The sequence below is a fragment of the Muntiacus reevesi genome, chromosome 11 (assembly GCF_963930625.1).
Source record: "Muntiacus reevesi chromosome 11, mMunRee1.1, whole genome shotgun sequence".
NCBI classification, from domain to species: Eukaryota; Metazoa; Chordata; class Mammalia; order Artiodactyla; family Cervidae; genus Muntiacus; species Muntiacus reevesi.
The window spans coordinates 13,559,103-13,574,888 of record NC_089259.1 but is presented as its reverse complement, the minus strand read 5'-3'; the positions used below and the strand labels follow the sequence as shown (position 1 = coordinate 13,574,888).

Genomic DNA, 15,786 nt, shown 5'->3' with positions numbered 1-15,786 from the left:
TTGCATGTACCTTTAGGGTATGTGTTACCTATTTTTGAGAAATACTCAGGGTGTGTTCTACCTTACCTGAGTTAAAAAGAATCTGGGGACAAATGAGCAAGAAAGAAAAGAACGATTTACGTGCCTACTTTGTGCAACTTTTGCTAGGTGAATTACATATATTTATGTGTATTAAATCCAGTTGACCTTTTAGGTAATTTTTTATTTTACACCCAAAGATGCCAAAACTCAGAAATCACAATATCTGCCCAAGGGCATATAATTATTAAGTAACAAAATTAGCATTTAAAAGAAAATTTGTCAAAATCTAAAGAATTCTATCATTGTTGATTGTCAAACATCTTTGCCAAAAAGAATGGATATTCTTAGGAAAATTTCATTTTTATTAAAAGGGATATTTTACTTAGTATGCATTTTAAAATTGAGAGTAATTTTAGTCTTTACAGAAAAATTCACCAGAAAGTTCAGAATACCTCCCTCCTCCCCATATACAATTTTGCTTATCATAGTTGGCTCTATTGACATCTTGTGTGGTGTATTTTATAATTCATGAACTGATATTGACACCTCATTATTAAGTGAAATGCACAGTTTAGGGTTCACTCCTGTCATACAGTTCTGCAAGTTTCCTCATATACATAATGTCATGTATCATAGTGTCATACAGAAAAGTTTCACCAACCTACACATGATATTCCTATATTCATCCCTCTCTTCCCTCCCCACCCCTGGCAATCACAGATCCTTTTCTTCTTTCTGTAGTTTTACCTCTAACCACCTCAGACTGGCTTCTTTCAGTTAGCAATGTACAATGTCTCTTTGTGACTTGTTAATGTACTTCTTTTTATTACTGAATGGTATTCCATCATATAAATCTACCACTGTGTGTTTATCCACTCATCTTTGAAGGACATCCTGATTGCCTCCAGTTTTTGGCACTTAAGAGCAAAACTGCTGTAAACATTGGTGTGTAGGTTTTTTGAGGACAGAAGATTTCAACTCATTTGGAAAAACACCCAGCAGTGCAATTGCTGGATCTTACGGTAAGACTGTGCTCAGCATTGTAAGAAACTGCCCAGCTGTCTTACTTCCACAGTGGCTGTACCATTTTGCCTTCCCACCAGCGATGAACCAGAGTTCCTGTTCTGCATCCTTGCCAGCATGTGGTGGTGGTTGTGTTTTCGATTGTAGTCCCTCTGATAGGTGTATAGTGGCTTCTTCTTGTTTTATTTTGCAATTCTCTAATGATACTATTTACCATCTGTATATCCTTTTCTGTGAGGTCTCCTTTCAGATCTTTTGCCCATTTAAAAAGTTTTTTTTTCCTTTTGTTGAGTTTTAAAAGTCCTTTGTATGTTTCAGATAGCACTACTTTACCAGAGAAGTGTTTTGCAAGCATTTTCTCTTCTTCTGTGACTTGTCTTCATTATCTTATCCTTGTCTCCTAGAGAGCAAAAGTTTTAAACTTTAATCAATTCCACATCAGTTTTTTTTCCTCTAATACATTGTGCTTTTGGTGTTGCATCTTTAAGAACTCACTGTCGCTGTTAAACCCGTGGTCACCTACAGGTTTTGCATGTTACCTTCAGGAAGTTTTACAGGTTTGATGTAGGCCTGTGGTCCATTTTGGGTCACAGTTAACTTTTGTCAAAGGTGTAAGGTAAGAGTTTAAGAAAAGACTGTCCTTTTTCCTTTGTATTTTCTTTGCTCCTTTTTCAAAGATCACTTGACTATATTTGTATGGGTCTGTTTCTGGGCCCTTTATCCCATTTCATTGACCTGTCTTTTCTGCTGATACTACACTGTGTTGAATACTGTAGATTTTTTGGTTCATCTCAAAATTGGTTGTCAGTTTTCTAATTTTCTAGGTCTTTCCCTGAAACTGAAACTAGGTCTTTCATATAGATTTTAGAATCAGTTTGTCTACAAAATGACTTAACTAGGGTTTTTATTGGGATTGCATCAGATCTAAAGATTAAGTTGGGAAGACCTGATGTGTGACCATCTATGATCATGTAATTAGTCTCCCATTTATTTAGATCTTTGATTTTTCATCAACATTTTGTAGTTTTTTCCTCACATAGATCCTGTATATATTTTGTTAAATTTATACCTAATTTTTTTTTTTTTTTTTTGGTGCTGATGAAAATGGTGTATTTTTAACTCCAGTTGTTCATTCCTGATATGTAGGAAAACAGTTAACTTTACCTTTATCTTGCAACCTTTTTATAGTTGCTTACTAGTTACAGGTGCTTTTTCTTTCTTTCTTTAGGGGCTTTCAATATACAGTGTGGCAGCTGCAAACAAAGACAGTTTTATGGTTTCCTTCTTAGTCTTTGTACCTTTCATTTCCTTTGCTTAGTGCACTGGTTAGGACTTGCAAGTACAAAGTTGAATAAGGATGGTGAGAGGGGACTTCCTTGTGTTATTCATGATATTGAGTGGAAAGCATCTGGTTTCTTACCAATAAGCATGATGTTAGGTGTAGGTTTTTTGTAGATATTTTTCACATTATGGAAGTTCCCCTCTAGTTCTGGTTCCTCAGGTTTTTTGTTTGAGTGTTGTGTATTTTTTTAAAATCATGGGTTGATGTTGCCTTTTGTCAGATGCTTTGTCTGTATTTATTGATGTGATCTTATGATTTTTCTCTAGTGTTTATAATTTATTTTTGAATACTAAATCAGCCTTACACATGTGGGTTAAATGGAGCTTGGCTATGGTGTATAATTCTTTTTACATGTTATTGCATTCAGTTTGTTAATATTTTGTCAAGTATTCTTGTATCAAGGTTAATGAAACACTGGTCTGTAATTTTCTTTTTTGTAATGTCTTTGACTTTGATATTCTACTTGCTTCATAGAATGAGGAAGGAATTGTTCTCTTTGTTTCTACTTTCTGAAGGAAATTGTAGAGAATTGGTGTTATTTTATTAAACATTTGGTAGAATTCATCAGTGAAACCATCTGGGCTTTGTGCTTTCTGCTTGGGAGGGTTATTAATTGTTAATTCAGTTTCTTTCAATAGATATAAACCTTTCCAGTTTGTTCCTTGTAAGTTTTGGTAGATTATGTCTTTTTAAGTTCACTTAATCTAAGTTAACAAATTTGTGGAGATAAGAGTTCATAATACTCCTTACTACCCTTTAATGTCCGTGGGATCAGTAGTAATGGCTCCTCTTTCATTTGTGTTATTAGTGACTTGTGTCTTCTTTCTTTTTACTTGTTAGCCTGACTAGAGATTTATCAGTTTTATTGATAAAATTACCAAACCTTGTTTTGTGGATTTTTCTCTGTTTTATTGTTTTCAGTTTCATTGACTTCTCTAATTTTTATTTCTCTTCTTCTGCTTGCCTTAGGTTTATATTGCTCTTCTTTCTCAGCACTGTTTTTGCTGTATTCCAGAATTTTGATAAATTGTATTTTCACTTTCTTCAGTTTGAAATATTTAAAGATTTCTCTTGAGACTTTTAAAACCAATGTATTATTTATAAGTGTTGTTTAATCTCCATTTTGGGGATTTTCATCTATCTGTAAATATTTGGTATCTTACTAATTTTTAGTTTAGTTCTATTGTGATCCAAGAGCATACTCAGTATGCTTTCTATTCTTTTAAAATTTTGTGGTGTGTATTTTGGCCTTTAATCTTGATGAATTCTCCATGTGAGCTTGAGAAGGTGTATTTTGCTGCTGTTAGATGAAGTAGTCTTTAGATGTTAGATCCAGCTGATTGATGGTGCTGTTCGGTTCAACTCTCTTTACTGATTTTCAGCCTGCTGAGTGTCACTTACTGGTAGAGCACCATTGAACTCCTTCAGTATGTTAGTCTATTCATCAGTTTCTCATTTCAGCTGTCAGTTTTTGACTCACATATATTGATGCTCTTTTGTTAAACAAATACATACTAAGTGTTATCATGTCTTCATAGAGAATTGACTCCTTCATCGTTGTGTAATGTCCTTTATCCCTGGTAACTTTTCCTTGTTCTGAAGTCTGATTTTCCTGAAATGTACGTGGTTATTCTCGTGTTCTTTTAATTAATGTTATGGTGTATCTTTCTTATCCTCTTAAATCTCCTGTGTCTTTATATTTACTGTGAACGTTTCTTACAATATATAGTTGGGTCTTTTTTTTTTTTTTTCCTCCAATTCATTTGACAGTCTTTGTCTTTTAATTGGTATATTTCAACCATTTACATTTAAAGCAATGTTTTTTAGTTGGGTTTCTATCTATCTTGTTTGTAACTTTTCTGTTTATTGCCTTTGTCCTTCTAAAATGTGTTTTGCCTTACACTCTATTTCTGCCTTCTCTGATATAATTCTAGCCTAGCATTTACATATGCTTTGCCAGGAGCCTTCTAAATCATTTCACTTCTTTAATTTGATTCATTTAATTCTTTTGAGCATCCACTGACTAAATTTTATGCATCTCTCAAGTGCTGAAGATAAGATACTTCTACCCCATACCCATCTTTTCAAAGGCTTTTCTGCCTTGTTCTCCGGAGCCTGGATCTATCTCTTGTGTCTTGTCAAAGACTTTATGGCTTTGGTATTTTCTCTCTGAGCCAGTCTCCCTCTCTACTGGATCATTCCCATTACCATCTAGTTATGCCATATGTCATCTTAAGGAAGCCATCTTGACCTTTTCCCTCACCCTCTAACTTCGACTACAGTCTCTACTCACTTTTATTACCAAGAATTATCTACTCATTGTTATAACTTCTCAAATTTTATTTATTTCTTAGTCTATCCCTTTGTGGCCTTTGTATCTAACATCATGTGACTTCTTATCAAAGTCTCTCGGTTTCTGTGGCAATAGCAGGTCTACTCGATGCTTACTTGTACCTTCTGACCTCTTAGCAGAATTCATTGTAGTTGAACCCATCTTCTGAAATGCCCTTCTCAGTCCTTGAGTTTTTCTTTTAGCTTCCTCTTCCTTTGCACTTAGATGACTTCATCCATTCCCATGACTTAATGCTTTTCCTTTTTTTTAAACTCCCCTAATGGTTATCTCTTGCCCAGCGACCTCCTTAAAGCTCCAGTCTTGATACCCACTTGGTTATCAAGTGTATTAAAAAAAAAAAAGTCCAACCCCAGGCTATTTTTTCTCTGTGTCTTCTTCATTTCAGTAAAGAAGGATGTTCATCTCACATCAAAAACAATGGGGTGGTCTCCCTTACCTCCTACATGCAATCTGTTATTGTTAGTTCAGTTGTTTGTTTGGGGATTTTTAAAAAAAAACTTTGTTTTTTCCTCTTTTTATAGCAGTTTTACATTTATAGAAAAATTGACCAAAAAATACAGAGCTTCTATATTAATTTCCCCTCCCTAGTTTCCTTTGCTTGCATTAGTTTGGTATATTTGTTGTAGTTGAATCAGTTTTGATGCATTGAAGTCCAGAGTTTACATAAGGATTTACTCTTTGTGTCAGCAGTGCTATGGATTTTGCTAAATGTGTAATTTCACCTATCCATCATTAGGGTATCTTATCACCACCACAGTCCCTGGCACCCACTGATATTTTTACTGTCTCTCAAGGTTTGTCTTTCCTAGAAGGTCATATAGTTGGAATCTTGTAGCATTTCCTGCTGGTTTCTTTCACTCAGCCATATGCAGTTAAGGCTCGTCCTTACCTTTTTGTGGCTTGATAGCATATTTCTTTTTAATACTGTATAGGTCTGCCACAGTTTGTTCTTCACCTTTTGAAGGACATCTTGGTTGCTTCCTGTGTTAGGGACTTACGAGTAAAGAAAGCTACTATAAACATTTGTGTGCAGGTGTTCTGAGGACATACATTTGCAACACACTTGGAAAAATACCTGGTAGTGCAACTGCTGAATCTTAAACGGTAAGTGTCTGTTTAGGTTTGTAGGAAACCAACACACTATTCCAGAGTAGCTGTACCGTTTTGCATTCCTACCAGCAGTAAGGGAGAATTCCTGTTGTTTTACGTCTTTGTCAAGTAGAAAATAAAATACAGCCCAAAAGCAGAGCCAGAAAATAGTATCTAGTTTTTCGCCAAGAAATTATGAAACAGAGTTTACATATAAATATCTCTACTTTTAGTGGAGTTTTCATGTCACAACAGTTGACTATATTTCCCAAGAATGTAAGAGGTGTTAAATCCTTTAGGATAATCTCCTCTTCGTTATAGGTATCCTGACATATTGTAGACTAGTGAAAAAGGTCATAGATGTGTGGTGGTATCTCATTGTTTTAATTTGCAGTCCCCTAATGGCATGATATTGAGCATGTTTTCACATGCTTATTTTCCATCTTTATATCCTCTTTGGTATTTAGATAAGGCCAGTGTTTTTAGATTGATCTATTTTTTTCCCCAGTGTGGATGTTTATTTTTTCTAGCACCAGCTTTTGAGAAGACTGTCCTTTCACCTTTGAATTGCTTTGGTTCCTTTTTCAAAGATCAGATATCCCTCTAAATCTGTCTCAAGCCTGTCCAGCTTCTCACTGTTTCCATCTACCAACCTCTACTCCAGGCTGTCCCTTGCTTGGACTCTTGCAGTAGCCCTCTCTGGTCACCTGACTCCTGTGTTCTTCATAGAATAGGATTTATTACATCCATCCATATCTGTTTCCTGTTGAAGACTCAGTTGCTTTTCTTCATTAAAACTATAAAATCCAAATTCTTTTATCATGGCCTGTGATCTTGCCTCCAGCTTTGCTCTAATTCCTGCTCTCTAGGCAACCTTTGGTTTATTTCATGAAGTCTCTAAATTGCTTATTCTCTACTTTAGGGGATTCCCAGTGACTGGAATGCCCCTTCCTCTGATTGTAGGTCTCAGCTTCAGTGTTTGCTTTTCAGAGATGCTGTTTCTAGTCACTAGATCTAAACATTCCATTCTGCTTCTTAACCTTCATTCTTTGATATCAATTCCTTCCTAGTCTTTTTCTCAATTTAAAATATAGTTTATCTGTTTATATATTGCCTGACTTCCAAAGGTCATGTCTTTTGTTCATAGTTTTTAGCACTTGGCAGAGTAGCTATCACACAGTAGGCCCTGAACAGATACTGCAGTGAGGAAGACGTAGGCAGCTTTTGAGATGTCCACATCCAGTGAGGGAGATCCACATAGAAATAGGTAAATCGCAGTGCCACTTCAGTGCTGTTGGACCATTGTTACAGTTCTGGAAAATAAGCAATAGAAGACATTAAAAAAAAAACTTTGGGTTTCTTTCTCCGTAGTGTGAACTACTGATTGCAGAAATCTTACCGCCCAGGCTTATTTATGAATCCTCATTGCCTTGGCCGTAAGTGAGTTAAATATTTGATAATGCGGGGTGAACATAACTTTCACCCTGGCAGTACGAGACTTAGGATGTCCAGTGTTCCAGAAATCATCTACTGGTCCTGACGATACAGGTGCTTTCGGGACAGTGCCAAGCCCGCCGAGAGATGGTCCAGCCTGCTGGCTGAGCATGGTCTGAAGGGTGAGTGTTGGATTTGAGCGCCCAGTGCGGCCGTTCACCTGGGCAAGTTTAACCCCCGCGGGCATCAGTCTCCTCCTCTGTGAAGGAGCTAATGAATGCTGCATGGGGTTGTGATGAGGGCTGAATAGACTCATACTTATGTAAAGCATTTTTTCATGTGCCAGATAAAGAAAAAGTGCTTATTCTGTCATTAACATTTTATGATGTTAGAGTACCCTGAGTAATACGCAGCTTTCTCAACAGACAATTCCGTTCCCACTTTTTCTTTGGACTTCATTCTGATGCCAGACATAAATCTTAACCTTCTCAGCACCCATCCTTTCTCCTCCACCTTTGCTCTGCATCCAGTCACCTCTGCTTTCTCAGGTGTCTTAAGACTTAAATTCTGTCTCATATTTCTTCCTTTCAAACAAATCTTTCTTGTCTGCATACAAAGACATTCAAGTCTCCGATTAAAAAATAAGTAACTGCAGACGCTGCCCCACCTCTTCCTCTGTGTATGCAGACTTACTCTCTATAACATTCTCTCCATTTCTTTCAATGCCACTCATTTCTCTGTCTACTCCAAGCTTGTTCTACCTCTTAACTTCATTGAAATGATACCACTGAAGTGATCAGTGACCTTATCACCAAATCAACTGGACCTTTTCCATCCCTTGCCACGTGTGTGCTCAGCATTCAGCACAATTGACCCTTTTCTAACATTCGGATTCTGAACATTCTAACATTCTGAATTTCTCCTATCTTTCTGGCTGGTTCTGAGTCTGATTTGCAGACCCATTCTTTCCCAGGCTTTGTTTTACATATTGAGAGTTTCTGAGGCTGGATCCTTGGTCATTTAATTACCTTTATACTGATGATTCAAGTTCAGTAATACTGGTCCAGCTTTAGAGACAGAATGACCTACTTGGCATCTCTTTCCCTGTCTTTGTGTCCCAAGGGCACTTCAGACACACTTTGTGAATTTTCCATCTGTCTCCCCTCAAATGTGATCTTCCTTAGCATTCCTCCTTTAGTGACTAGCACTACCGTGCATCCACTTACGCGGGCCGGAAACCTAGATGACGTTCTGTGTGTATTCCTCACACCTCCTTTACCCCATCTGTCACCCTCCCTTGTTGACGTTCGTGCCTGAAATCTCAGCAACCGGTTTCTCTGTTCCCAGTGTCCTCAGTCTGTTGTTTCCCAGCTTGCACTGTAAAAGTTCTGACTGGTCTCCTTGTATACAGCCTTGTGCTAGTTGAGTTCACTTTCCACAGTGCAGCCAGAGTGATGGTTCTCAACATACAAGTTTTATTGATATTATATCTTTAATTAAAACAATCAGCTTTCAATTTTTAGTTCGAATCCTTGGGTAGGTTAGAGACAAAATCCTTATTATAATTTGTGAAACTCCAACAGACCAAGTTCCTGTTAACCTCTCCACTCATGCTTGGCCACTTTTTATTTATTCATTTTTTTTTTATACTCTGCCTCTCCCTCATCTTTTTTTGCCTTCATTCTGTGGTCATTACCTTGCTTCAACAATACCTCTGATGTTCTTGACCAGGTTAGATCACCATCCTCTTTGCTATCATAATGACATGTTCATATCGTATCAGTGGTAGCAGTCTTATATTTCTGTGTCCCACCTCTCCCTCCAGCTAAAAACCCCTAAGAGACCAAGGATTGTGTCTGGTTTTGCTTACCATTTGTGGGTACTTACTTAGCCCAGTAACTGGCTTATACCCTTCAGTTCATCAGATCTTGAGATGCTACCTTTATTTTTCTTTCACTGAGGAGTAAAAAATTTAAAAAAGGAAGGAAAATAATGAAAGATAAGCTCACAATAATGTTATTGAAAGAATTTTCTATAAAATTAGCTTGAACTGTTACATTTTCTCCCAGCCCCCTGCCTTTCTTAGATAATAGAAGAATGTTATTTAAGAAAAATATCCTAGAGTTTATTTCTAGATTCTTGATACTATACGAAAATAATTGGCATTTAATTATAGTTCCATTCTTGAGGCCTTCCGAAACAGAGAAATTAGATTTGTTTCTAACTTGGAAATAAAATTTCAAGCTGGTTTTGATTTGTGTTTTAAGTGCAGCTTTGGCGACTTCTGAACTCCCAATTGATGCTGCCTTGTGATCATCTCTGGGAAGGGATACTTAGTCATAATTTAAGTTCAAGAACAAGAATTACTTTTTAACTTTAGGGTGATGTGAAATGAGTCTTTGTCTAGCTCTTCATTTCATTAACTTACCCTTTCCTCTTCTCTCATGCTTTTGTTTCTTATAGGAGGGTACCAACTGTCAGCATTTCTGTCTCCATTCCTTAGTTCATGAGGTTCTCTGCACTGTTCTATTAGGGGGCCCAAGAGGGTTGTTCTGTTAGGGGGTCCAAGAGGATAGTTTCTATAACAGACTTAATTTTTGTCTTGACTCAGTTTATGCTTTATATTAGAGAGATTTATAATAGAAAAAACTCAGTTTGTCATTTGACATTGTATTATTTCTCAAAGGAGTTTAAATTTAAAAATCTAAAAAACTTAAAGTTTTAAATTTAAGAATCTATCCAAACAAACTTTTTGTAATTTTGGGAGCCTTGCTTTGCTAGATGCTGAATAATCAGCACTCCTGGTAGCCTGGCATTTGGTAGTTGGAATAAACTAATCACTTCAGGCTTTTGCAATCACTTGAAATACTCATTAACTGTGAGTCATTGTTTTGAAATAATGTACATTATATTCTTTTTGTTTTTCTTGCTTGAATTGCCTAACTCAATGTTAAGAACAGCTTTGTGTCATGAGCTTAGCATACATTTTTATTCTGAAAATCAAGTGGTGCCAAAGTATGTTGCAGGACAACAATTTATTCCTTTAACATGAAGTTGGTAGTAAGATGTTCTTTTGTGGAACGAAAAGTACAGCAAAGTACAGAACTTTTTTTTTCCTTCTTACTGAAGTACTTATAAGAAAGTGCATATGTCTGAAATAATAGGGAACTAATTATCTCTCCGTGTCCCTGATGGCTCAGATGGTAAAGAATCTGCCTACAGTGCTGGAGACCTAGGTTCAATTCCTAGGTCAGGAAGAGCCCCTGGAGAAGGGAATGGCTACCCCCTCCAGTATTCTTGCCTGGAGAATTCCATGGACAGGGGAAGCTGGAGGCCTACAGTCCATGAGGTCACAAAGTCTGACATGACTGAATGAATAACACCAACACTGACATCTTAAAAGTTTATAAACACATTTCTTTGCTAAGAATGGAACTGCATTTCTTTATTTTCAAAATTGCTTACAGTAGTTCTTTGAAAGTATAGAATAATCTTCATATTTATGAATTAAAATCAGTTACTACTATCATTAATTAAAATATATCTGTATAAAGTAGCTTGTTAAATGCTTTCTAAAATTTCTAGCTTTAATGATAAGGACCTAGTCATTTTTTCATGAGTAAATGAAAACATTTTAAGTATTATTGTTTTTAAGTTGGGACATTCTACTTTTCTAAATATAAAGCCTTTTATTAATGGAAAATGAGACTTAATAATGAACTCTTGTATTTTTCAATATTGTCTTTTAAAAAGTCATTGAAAACAATCCTGTGACGGCTATCAGGGTTTTAAAATGAGCAGCTTTGTTTCCACTTTTCACATGAACCAGAGCTTTGATATTTTAGTTGCACAATTCAGTGCATTAAAGACAAAACAAACCAATAATCATCTCCTAGCAGTCGTCTTTGTTCTCTGAACTCTTTGTGTTGGTGGTGGATGTAGGACTATTTGAAGACACATTTTGTGTATGTTTTCTAATTAAGTACTCTAAATTCTGACACCTTTGTTTAAATATATTTATCTTCCTATAATAGAGTTTCTAATAGGCCTGTATCAGTATTCGCAATTTAGATATTTCTCAATCTACTAAATAAGTTGGGATACTATAATGAAGAGAGGGTTATCCAAAGGATTTAACACCTCTTACATTCTTGGGAAATATAGTGAATTGTTGTGACATGAAAACTCCACTAGGAATGGAGATATTTATATGTAAATTCTGTTTCATAATTTCTCAGTGAAAAATTGGATACTGTTTTTTGGCTATACTTTTGGCCTGTGTTTTCTATCTGAGTTTGGCTTCTAAAATAGGAAAAGGGGGATGAAATTTGTCATGTATATTAGAGTTTTATTCTTCACCTCTATAAATCAAAAGTTCTTTTTAAGCTCTTAAGTTTTCTTTCAGCCTTAATTTAAGTACATATTTTCAATGTGTAGATATGAGAGATTTTTAAGATCACTCTGAACATTTCAATACAAATGACAAAATGGTGAGGATGTTTCTGAGCATCCATCTATAACATGCTTCATAATTTTTTAAAAATCTTGGTTACTTTGACAGCAATATGAATGATTTGGTGGTCATTATTTTGACACTTATAAAATGGCTGTCAGAGATGATTCACAGAGATACATCGATTGAATTGACAGTAATTCCTAAATCATGATACTAAGATTTTAATATCATCCAGCAGTTATGCAGAGGTTCTGGTGATACTTGGCTGGTCCCTAGTAGTCTGACCTTGCACCTGATGGAATGGATTTTAATTTCCATCATTTTAAGAAATCGATTAGAAACCTGATGTTTTTCTGGAAGGTTTTGAAAGTGGTTAAACATTATGGTTCCAAGCTTTTAAATGAGAGGTTTTTAAAAATTACCTCTCTCAACATTTTTAGTACTGATCACACAATGATAGAGCTGTTTTGAGACATCCATCTTTAAAATTCCCGTAGAAGTTATTCCTGGAAAGCAATCATTCTCTCATGAACTGTTGAAACGTTTTCACATCAAAGGTACGGGTTCAGTGTGTTTGTACTGAAGATTTCTGTTTGGTGGCTTATTAATCTCTTGTCATCACAGGAAAGCTCAGTAATTGTGAATGTTTTTCTTTTCGTAAAAGAAAAACCCATAGCCCATCTTTTAAGTTCAACAGTTCTAAGTTTTTTTTACAATAGCTAGCAAGCCAAATAGAGGAAAAAGGATTTTTTTTCTGTTCTCTGTCTCATTGAAAATACCCTTATGACTCTTCTGGGCTTCACTGGTGGCTCAGTGGTGAAGAATCTGCCTGTCAATGCAGGAGACGTGGGTTTGGTCCTTGGGTTGGGAAGAACCCCTTGAGTAGGAAATGGCAACTCACTCCAGTATTTTTGCCTGGGAAATCGCATGGACAGAGGAGCCTGGTGGGCTACAGTCCATGGGCTCGCAAAAGAATCAGACACGACTTAGTGACTAAACAACAACAACAAATGATCTTTCTACTTTAAATAATTTTTTTAAATGAAATTAACAACGTTGATATCCTGGAGCATTTAGTGCAAACTTATAATTTCAACTTCTTTGCTGTAATAACTTGCCTGTAACTGGATGACTCATTGATTTTCACATGAGTTGATGTCTCTGATTTATCTGCAAATCCCTTTTCTAGCTAAAGCAGCTGCTCCATCGGAAGTTGCAATTATAAAAGAAGAAATTTGCGGTTGAGATTACATCTTCGCCAGTAAAATTTTTCTTTAATTCATCATATACACAAACACAGTGTTTTATTTTGGAAACAGAATCTAGCAAACACCACACGCTGAGCCATGTAAGAAATGTGTCTTCTTTTTATCTTCTATCCGGCGTTTTTGGACTACATCATTTGCACCAGTGCTTCTTTCTTCAGACATTACACAATCTTTCTTATAACCCTTCTGACAATATTTATTGATTGAGGATTGCATTTTAATTTGTCACTAGACTTTTATTTTTAAAATTCAGTCAGTTTTGCCGTAGAGCAAAGTATTTTCCTAATGTAACATGACTACTTGTTAGGGATATTTAGTGACTGTTGTAAAATGTTGAGCCAACTGGATTGAGTATTTGCATGGCTTTAAACATATCTTGAAAAAATACAGATATTTGTCGTGGTTCTAGATTTTTAAAATTTTAGATGTCTTGTGAACAGTGATGGCTTCATATTCTCATTAATTATCTAAGCACAATATATATTTAGGACTGATTATTCGGTAAGGGACATAAATCAATATTTCAAATGAATAGTTTTGCAGGGTTCTTTTTTTTGTAGATCTGATTAGCATGATGCATTTGTCAACTGTTGTGGTTAATAGGATGTTCTTGCTTAGAGAGTTATTCAGCTCTGCCATTTTCCTTTTATTTACCTGTTCGTGTTATCAGTGGGCTTCCCAGGTGGCGCAGGTGGTAAAGAATACACCTGCCAATACCAGAGATGTAAGAGATGTGGGGTTCAGTTCCTGGGTTGGGAAGATCCCCTGGAGGAGGGCACAGCCCCACTCTAGTATTCTTGCCTGGAGACTCCCATGGACAGAAGAGCCGGGCGGGCTATAGTCCACTGGGTCACAAAGAATTGGACATGGCTAAAGTGACTTAGCATGCATGCACATATTATTAGTTATCATCCTAGTCCTATATTCCTTTGCAGGAATATTTTAAAGCCATTTCTTTATTTGGTGTGGATTACTTAGTTAATATAACTCAATTAATCAAATGCCCATAAACTACAGTAAAATGTGAAGCTTTGAAAGTGATCAAGTAAAAGTGCTACTGAAAATTCCTATACCTTTGTGGAACTATTAATACCCCTGAGGAAACTGTAATGGGAACACAACTTGAACACTAGTTGATGAGACCATCTAACCAAAGGATAAACCGGGGTCACAGTGTCAGTCTGTATGTGAAATATCAGCACAGCTCAATGTCTGACTTAGAAAATTAAAAACTTCTTCCCGCACCAAATAGATCATCTTTTATACTCTCTTCTGGAGTTCACTGGTTTAAAGTATGGTTTTAAAAATTGGGATTTTCTCTCTCATAGTCCTTTAAAATTCAGATAGTTTGCATGTCCATTAAAATAAATTTTGGCCTTATTTGACAGTCCACGATTATTCCCGTCACCTTAGCTTTTCATTTCCAAGGTGATTGAAATCTTTCTATTTAGACCATTGTACAGTCTTAGATAAATATTAGAGCAAAGTTTGATGAAAGTAATAATATTATGTCCATGATATGTTGATAGTTAGATGTTAAAATTAGGACTGTCCATGAATTAAATAAGCAGTCTGTTTTTAACTTTGTCCTTGGGATGGGGTGAGACAATTTTGTTTAGAAATACTCTCTGTGAATTAACATATAATTTGTTTACCTCCGCTTTGAAGGAGGATATTTGTTTTCTTTTGGGATGCTCAGTCATGTCCGACTCTTTGCGACCCCATGAACCCATGAATAGATGCCCACCAGGCTTATCTGTCCATGGGATTTCCCAGGCAGGAGTGCTGGAGAGGGTTGCCGTTTTGTCTTCCAGGAGATCTTCCCAACCCAGGGATCAAGCCCTTGTCTCCTGCCTTGCAGGCAGATTCTTTACCACTGAACTGCCTGGGAATCCCTTTCTTTGGGATATTTAACTTCATTTTTTGTCAAAATTATTTTTGAAGGTGCTAACATATTCTTGAGATTGATTTAACTGGTAGACATTTAAAGAAAATAACAGCATTAGAATATGCTTAGGTTCTGATAGATCCTGCACATTTAAGATAGATTTTAATGTTCCTGCAGATTTTCAGTGGGAAATTCAGTGCTTATTTTCTGTTATTGATATGTCTTAGAAATTATAAGGGATAATCAAGTCTTCTGAAAAATTTTCTAATTTATGCTCACTGTTCATTTTCTCCAGTTTTTACTTGACATTTTAGTGAGTAGGCAGTAATTTTTTTGTGATATGCAATGACGTGACCATTGCTCTTGATTTTTTGAATGTAATGCTTGTAGATCAGTGCACACTGTTTAAGAAAATAAATATTAGTTAGTGAAATGGGCCATGGCATAGGATGAATTAAGTTTTGCAAATCTGCTTCCATTTCAGTTGTTACCTCTAAAGACTAAAAGGTGTGTATTTTACATACATTCTGGATCTAATTATATTAATATACATGTATTTGTGTAAGCATACAAACACATGCACATACATGTATATTTGCGTGTATAAACAGTTCATTTATCCCTGACCAGAAGGAAGCATAGTAGTCAGACAGTGTAATTCTGGGTTGAGTTTTTAGATTGTTGGAGCCCAAAGAGCCTCTACTATATTTTGACTAGCAACGCATGAGCGTATTCATTCCCCTTTCACAGATTACTCTTGTTTTAATTTTTTTGTTAATTTTCTAATTTGTTTTAATGTGAACTTTGACTAATGAAGATGACATGTTAAAAGTACAGTTACATCTCTTTTTTTCAATTATCCTCTTTTCCCCCCTTTTAGTTCTGGTAGTTAATTTAGTGAGCAATTGCATA

At 35.9% G+C, this 15,786-nt stretch overlaps 1 protein-coding gene across 3 annotated transcripts in view; it reads left to right on the top strand.

The window, feature by feature from the left end:
• Positions 1-15,786, top strand: part of TSC22D1 (TSC22 domain family member 1) — a 124,368-nt gene that overhangs the window by 40,427 nt on the left and 68,155 nt on the right. The gene's annotated exons all lie outside the window — the stretch shown is intronic.